This window comes from Hipposideros armiger, unplaced genomic scaffold (assembly GCF_001890085.2).
Source record: "Hipposideros armiger isolate ML-2016 unplaced genomic scaffold, ASM189008v1 scaffold_81, whole genome shotgun sequence".
Classification (NCBI taxonomy): domain Eukaryota; kingdom Metazoa; phylum Chordata; class Mammalia; order Chiroptera; family Hipposideridae; genus Hipposideros; species Hipposideros armiger.
The window spans coordinates 1,073,689-1,081,556 of record NW_017731431.1 but is presented as its reverse complement, the minus strand read 5'-3'; the positions used below and the strand labels follow the sequence as shown (position 1 = coordinate 1,081,556).

The 7,868-nt window shown below is 39.7% G+C and overlaps 1 protein-coding gene across 1 annotated transcript in view; it reads right to left on the bottom strand.

Moving 5' to 3' along the window:
* ASCC3 (activating signal cointegrator 1 complex subunit 3) overlaps positions 1 to 5,408 on the bottom strand; it is a 311,675-nt gene extending 306,267 nt beyond the window's left edge. The window contains exon 1 of the mRNA XM_019643638.1: positions 5,262 to 5,408. The gene's annotated coding sequence lies outside the window, so the exon portion shown is untranslated. The remainder of the gene's footprint in view (positions 1 to 5,261) is intronic.
* Between the last annotated feature and the right edge of the window lie 2,460 nt (positions 5,409 to 7,868).

Genomic DNA, 7,868 nt, shown 5'->3' with positions numbered 1-7,868 from the left:
TTTTTTTAAATTTGTCCTTGGTTTGTGTATTCTCTGTGTTCAATTTACATTCTTTAAAAATATCCAGATACGGCATATCAATTTATTAAGGTACTTCCCTCTTCTTGATCATCAGAGCTATGTATGACTGACTACACTGTCAGGACTACGTTTTCAAGAGACCTAAACTCTGATGATTTACTTTGTGTTTATACGCTCAGACTAAGAATCATACAAACCTTTCCTCCAAATTACAGTTGCCAGATTTATCAGATAAAAATATAGGATATAAAGTTAAATTTGAATTTCAGGTAAACAACAAATAATTTACTATAATATGTTCCATTTAGTATTTCGGTCATACTTGCATGGGACATACTTATACTAAAAAAGTTATTTGTTCTTTACTTGATATTCGAATTTAATTCTGCATCCTATATTTTATTTGGTAACCATAATCTGAACATTTAAAAATCTGTCGTCCTTCACTCTCTGGCAAACACTGTATCTTCTTAAATCAAGGGTAATATAATAGTACATAAGAGGTCTTCACATTTTTGAAATAGTTACCAACTTTTAAAAGTTTAAATGGGAAAAATGAACACAAAATAAAAGATTAGACAAGTCCCAAGTGGTGACACACCTTAATAGGGCATTTGTCAGGGCAGCTTCAAAGACTTGAGAAACACCAAGTTGACCAGGGTAAAAAAAAAGAAATTTCAAGATGGTAATTTAGCCAAGGAAGGCTGAAACCGAATTAATTCTCACAACCATCTGAAAATGGAGGTATTAACTTAAGTGTTCTTCATCCCACTTTTAATTCAGCTCTTATAAAAAAATGTATATGCAGCTGGTAAAAACACTTTTATCCATTCATTCATCAATTCATTGAAGAAAAATGTATTCAGTGGGGATACAGTGATAATGTTGTAGGAGTGAAACCTTGCCCTCTCTCCTTATTAGTAACATTTTCTTCTCCACTGGATCATTTCCTAAGCCTAAAATTATGCAGCTGTAGCTCCCTTATTGAAAAATCTCTGCTGAATCCACAGCCCTCTTCACTGACACCCACTTCTGCGCTCCCTATCTACGGCAAAAACTCCAGTCCAATCAGGCTTTTCTCTTCACTGCTCCACCAAAAGAGCTATTAAGGTCACAAATAACCTCAACATAGCCAAATTCAATGTTACTTTTCAGTACTTGTTTGATACGTCAGAAGTTTTTGGCCCAGGCTTTCTAGATACAATTGCTTCGCTTGGCATCTTAGGCCACCAGTATTTCTTGGTTTTTCTCCTGCATTACTGGCACTTTCCTCTCCAGTTGATTCCTCCTCATCCTCCTATCCTTTAAACATTGTTGTGCCCCTAAGTTCAGTGCTCAAATCTTTTCTCTAGCTACACTCAGGTGATCCTATTCCCCAGGTGATCTCATTCAGTCCCAAGGCTTTAAGTATCACTTATATTCTAACTAATACCAAATTCTTATCTCCATCCCGCACATCTCACTTGTATTCCAGATTTGTGTACCCACTGCCTTTTCCACTTGGATGTCTAATAGCTAGCTCAAACTTAAAAATGTCAAAAGTGACCTCCCACTGCAAACCTCCTCCTGTGGTCTACCTCACTTCATAAACCAAACTCATTCTGCCTGTTGCTCAGGACAAAACACTTGGAGTTATGCTTTAGTGTACTCAATTCATCAGCAAATTCTCTCAACTCTACCTTCAAAATATATCCAAAATTTGACTACTTCTCATTATTATCATCTCTTCCCTGGATTATTGCAAGTGCCTATTCTAGTCTGCTTTTACCCTAACAGTTTTAACAAAACCTTAACAGTTTTGTTTCCACATGTAAACAAGAATGATTCTTTCCTAAAACAAGTAATATTGTGGCTTCCTCTGTCCAAAATCTTCCAAAGGTTTCCATCAAAACCCTCAAAGAACTAGGCTTTTTCGTATGTTTTGATTTGATCTCCTATAACTCTCCCTCTTGCTCATTTTGGAGCATCTACATTGGCCTTCCTTCCAGTGATATAACTATACCAAAGTAGATCTCCTGCATGAAACTCTTCCCCCAGATGCCACATAGGTAATCTCTCTCAGGTCTTGCTCAAATGTCTCTTGACCAGAGAAGCCTCCTCTGACCAACCTATCTAAAACAGCATCCTCATCCTTGATCCTTCTCTTGCACACAACCCACTTTCCTTTGTAGCACTTAAGCACTTATCACATGACACATGTATTTTGTGTCTGTTATCAGCTTCATCCAGTAGAATATGAGTCCCATGAGGATGGGAACTTTACTTTGTTCACTGAAATATCCACAGCACCTAAAACAGTGCGAGGCACAGGTTCTCAATAAATATTTGTATAATGGCTAGATAGAGGTATTGATAGGAAAGAAAAAGGGAAGCCAAAGCTGTCACAAAAAAAACCACAACAACCCAAAAAACGAAGAACAAAACAAAACAAAAAACCGAAAGGCAGTGCAGTAAAACCTTGGAATGCGAGTAACTTGTTTGCGAGTGTTCCACAAGATGAGCAAACATTTCCAATACATTTTAACTTGGTAAACGAGCGATGTCTTGCAGTATGGGTAGTTTGTTTCCGGAATGAATTATGCTCGCAAACCAAAGTATTATTGTATTTCAATGTCTGGATTCCCATATATTTATTTTTTTAATGTTTATATCATCTTTATTTCAAGGCTTCAAAAATATTTTTTCACAGAGATTAGTTTAATTATTTATTTCAGTCCTTAAAAAGATGATATTTTGTCTACAAACTAGGAAGTTTACTCAAACACACAAAAAATTAAAATCTAATGTGATTTATTCAATTCATGATGCCAATCTTCTCAAAAAACTCAAGCACTTACACATGCAGAAATTTAATTGCAAAAGTAGTATTTGAGTAAGCATTTTCAAAATCTCAAGCTAATAAAGCAGAAAGCAAAACAAAGGTAAAAGAAAAGTCAATAGTTGCTAAAAAAAACTATGATAGGAGTTAGCACATAAGGAAAATCATAATAGAAGAGTGTAGGAACAGCTTTCACTCATTTAACTGACAATTCTTAACTAGTATTTCTACTACATGCTAGATAGCAGGTGAGTGACCATGGTGAGCAAAATTAATATGGGACCTGCTCTTGTGAAGCTCAGTCTGGTGGGTAAGACAAGTCAATTAAACAAACTGTATCAACACAAAATAAGACTTATATAAAAGAGGGCAGTAAAGATTGTGCTCAGAACACAGAAAGGGGGTTTGGAAAGGGAAACAGCTTTCTTAAATTGAGACTTCAAGGATGAAGAGCTGGTCAGGTAAAGAAAGCAACATATTCTAGCTAAAGGGTGAGAACATTTCACATTCAAGGAACTGAAAAGATGTCTGCAGTGGCGTGGTCAACAACTAATGTGATAAGAGATGGAGCTGAGAGACAAGTAAGAAACAGGTCATGAAAGGCCTTCTAAGTCACATTGTTTAGAAATTATTCTAATAGTAAAAGAAATTTCCAATACAGTTTTTGAATTGAACTGTGTTTAATAAGGATTACTATGACTGTCGTGAAGGGAATGGAACACAGAAGACAAGACCTGGAAGAAGATACCAGGAGGCTGTTGCAGCAATCCAGATGAAAGAGGAAGATGATGGGTTTTATTGTAGAACGGAAGTAATGGTAGTGATTTAGAGAAAAGTGGATGGACTTTATAATTAAGTCAACTATGCAAAAGGAAAAACTCACTCTTCTTAACTGGCAAAATACTGACATGTATACTATCTGTTTGATCAAAGGCAAAAAAAAACCCAACTCACGCTTCAAATAAAATGATCTGCTCCTCTTTTCAATGCAAGTTACATATAAACACTGACAGTAACTTATTCTTGCAAAAATCCTTGTTTTGGTCAACTGGAGATCCATGATCTGAAGAGGAACCCTAGTCAAGATTCTCTAGTACAAGGGTGCTGGGCTAGAGAAAGTTCCATAAGCACAGACCCTATCTTGAGTTCCTAGGCCTCGTACAGTGCCTGGCACACATGAAGGCATGAATGACTGAATGATAAAAGAAAACGGTTCAGCAAGCATCAAGAAGGCTAAACCATAAAAAAATTAATTCACTCAAGATTATTCAGCCTACACTTAACTGGCATCTCTATGAAGGCTTTTTCTAATGCTAGACTATTATTATAACCTTCATTAAAAATACATGAACAGGAGTACAATCCAGAATAGAATCAAAAGCTGAATTCTCAACTTTTGACAACACTTTAAAAATCAGAAAAATTATTTCAATCTATGAAACATGAAATCTGGTGATAGAAATATCGGCTATTCAATCTAACTTATGGAAAGAAAGAACATATGACTACTCGTTTGAACTGCACGTGTGATTCATTCTCATCAAACTTCTGGCTACCGCTAAAATTATGCTTCTTTTAAATAAAAGAATAGCAAAATACACAAACACACTGCATTCAATGAATAAGTTAATTTCTGATAAGAAGCCTACTTAAAAACAACTGCCCACGTACCCACACCACCTCCCCAGTGTGCACGAACACACGAATGAACACGAACACACACACACACACACACACACACACACAGTATTTCATAATGACATTCTGGGCTCATGCATTGCTAAATTCACTCACACTTCACCATGGTCAACTCCCTACCCAGTCTATTTACTTTTCACTGTAGGGGTAAAAAACATAAGGAAGTAGATTTCTCCCCCAAAGTCTACGTGAAGAAAAGGAAAAAGTTAGCACGGCTTTGGAACAGGGAGGGGAAAAAAAAACTAATAAAAACAAATTACCCACGCTCATAAAAGAAAAATCACCCCATGTGGTCATCACGTTGTGGCCTAACACCTGGGCAATATATAGCTCTGTTCGTTTTTTCGATCCCCACCCCCACCTGCAAATTCCACGAATGGGACGAGACTGCCGGAGACCCGGGACACGCCTTCAGGCCCCGAGAGGGATGACAGCACGGAGTTCGCCTCGGAGCCGACTGAGAATCCCCCGAGGGGTCGCTCGGGTCGCGTTGCCCACCCCGCAGTCCCCACCTCTCCGGGCCTCGGAGCCCTTTGCTTCCCACCTCCTACCTCTACGCCCCGCTCACGCTCTTCCCATCACTCAGTCAACTCCTGCTCCGCTCCTCCCTCCCTTTCGGTTTTATTTTTACTTCCCATGCCAGGTATGGAGTGCAGGGCAGGGCTGAAGATGCCGGCCGGCACCACACCGCTACGCCCTCGTCCGATCCCTACGCCGGGCTTACCCAGATCGCTCCGAGTCACAGGACACCGAGCACGACCACCGGCAGACGGGCGACCTTCGGACCGATCCACAGACCCGGCAAGCAGGGACCAGGAGGAGCTGGCGCGGGCCTACACGTCACCCGCCCGCAGCGGCGCAAACGTCGGCACGTCGGCTCCCTCCTGTCCCACCCCGCCCGCGTGCGCGCGCCGACGCCCCGCCTCCCGCCCACAGTCCTCCGAGTAGGACCCGGCCTGAGGCGAGGGCGCGCTCCCGGACGGGCACGGGCGCGGGCGCGCGCTTTTCCGGGATTCTGCAGCCTGGTGCGTCGCCCTACCCCGCCGGGGCTGTCTCCCCCAACTCACTACCTGCGAGCTATCCCTGGCAATTACTTAAGTAGGCTGCATCTTCTGCCTGTTCTCTGTAAGGTGAAGACTTGGGGGAAATAATTCCTCTCAAAGGTAAGGGAGAGAAGAGCCCTGAGTATGAATTGAAGAACCAAGTAATGGTCAGCCATCGTCATCACCAACCAGAGCTCCTTGCTGCGGAACACTTTATACAGGGTTCCCTGGTCTCAAGTCCCGCTTTCCCTAAGCTTTTTGGATTCTCAGTTCTCTTTATCTCTAATTGTCGGTCCTTGGGTGGGGCGACCCTCTCCAAAAACAAAATGCCTGATGACTCCCTGACTCAATTGAAAAGACAGGAAGACGACATTAAGAAAAATGAACTAACCTCAAGAACTGTGTGGTGTATGTGTGTACACAGTTCTGAACTAAAATCCAGGCATGCAAAGATGGTATGAGTTAATGATGTGCTGCGGCTCCCTTGTTCTCCCTCATCCGCCCTTCTCATAGGAAAGTATCTTAAAGGCCTAGTAGAGCTGAGTTTTATAGAGGCAGCCAATAGTGATCAATCATACCTTTCACTGGCAAAACCACATTTGGGGCTATGTGTTCAGGTCTAAATTGGGCACTTTAAGACGACCTCAAAGAAGTTGGAATTATTTCAGAGAAGAGCAAAATGGTGAAGAGAACTCAAAAGCATGACAAATGAAAAAGTCGTGATTGAACTTGGGAGGATCGTCATAGAAGAGAGAAAGCTACTGTTGTTATTTCCAGTAGGCAAAGACTCATTATATGACATAGATTTGTTTCATGTGGTCTCAAGAGATGCACACTTGAAAGAAAGAGACTTCAGATCCTGAAAAGAAGATCCCCTTCTAGCACTAGCCAGAGAAGTTGCCTGCCTTAAGATGCGTGGATTCCCTGACCACAGGATTTAACTTGAAGTAGATTCCAAAGGCTTACTCAAAAGAAACTAAGTGTAGGGGAGCCATGCATCAAGAGACAAATTAGTTGATGGTTTCGTTAAAGTTACTTGCAATCTTGAGATCCAATAGTCCATAGTCCCAGCCTTAAAAGAATGTACAGGTTAGCTTACGAGAGAAGACAAATGTATCAAACGGTAAATAATGCATGTGATAAGGCCATGTGATGAGAGGTACCAACAATATGTGCTAGGAATTCACATGGCACATTGTTCTTATTACAGTTCCAGAGGCTTAAGGGAGAAGGAGGAAATGAAAATAGACTGTGTCTAGAGCTGCCCCTGTTCAGTAGGATAGCCACTAGCCAAATGTGGCTATTTACATTTGAAATGTGGCCGATCTAAATTGAGACATGCAAATAAGAGCAAAATACACACCAGATTCTGAAGACTTAGTACCAAAAAAAGAGTAAAATATCTTAATTCTTATATTAACTACCTGTTGAAATATTATTTGGGATCTATTGGGTCAATATATTAAAATTAATTTCACCTGTTTATTGTTCCTTTTTTAATGTGGCTACTAGAAAATTTTATCTTTGTCCTCTTTGTAGTCCCTGGGAGGGTTTTCCAAAAGGTTTAGTGGAAAGACAGTCTGATGACAAGATTCCTAATGAAGAGAAGGAAGACTGTCCAGAAAGTATGCCATAAGCAAAGACAAGGAAACAAGACTGCAGATGCATTCTATGATAGTGAGCTTTTAACTGTTTGTCTATAATGGAAGGTTCTTTTTAGAAGGCAATGATAGTAACATTAAAGTTAGATAGAAACTATTTGTTAGGAGACTGAATTCTGAATTTAAGGAATTTCGTACTGTAGGCAATTAGGACTTGGCAGTTACAGAATAGGATTGTAAGATTATCTTGGCAATATTGAGTACAGTAGATTGAAATTAATAGTAGTTAAGCGACCAATTAAAACTCACTGTACTTAAAAATGGATTATACCAAAAAATGTTCAATAGGGGATTAATTTAAATTAATTATAGTGTATCTTTAAAGTGGAGTACTTTAGGCATTAAAAAAATGACATGAATCTGTATTGATGGATATGGGAATATATCAAGATGTACAACTAAGTAGTTTGCAAAACTATATGAACAATATGAACTCTCATATGTAAAATTATATATATGTGTGTGTGTGTGTGTGTGTGTGTGTGTGGAACGAGATCATTTGACTAAGAGTGCCTTAATTATCTTAAAATTGTCTCAAAAACAGAAAAATCTCAAGGTGAAAGTATTCCCAACACATTTTCAATGATTCAACAAAGTCATCCATGTTTTTGGCTCTTTTCATCTCTT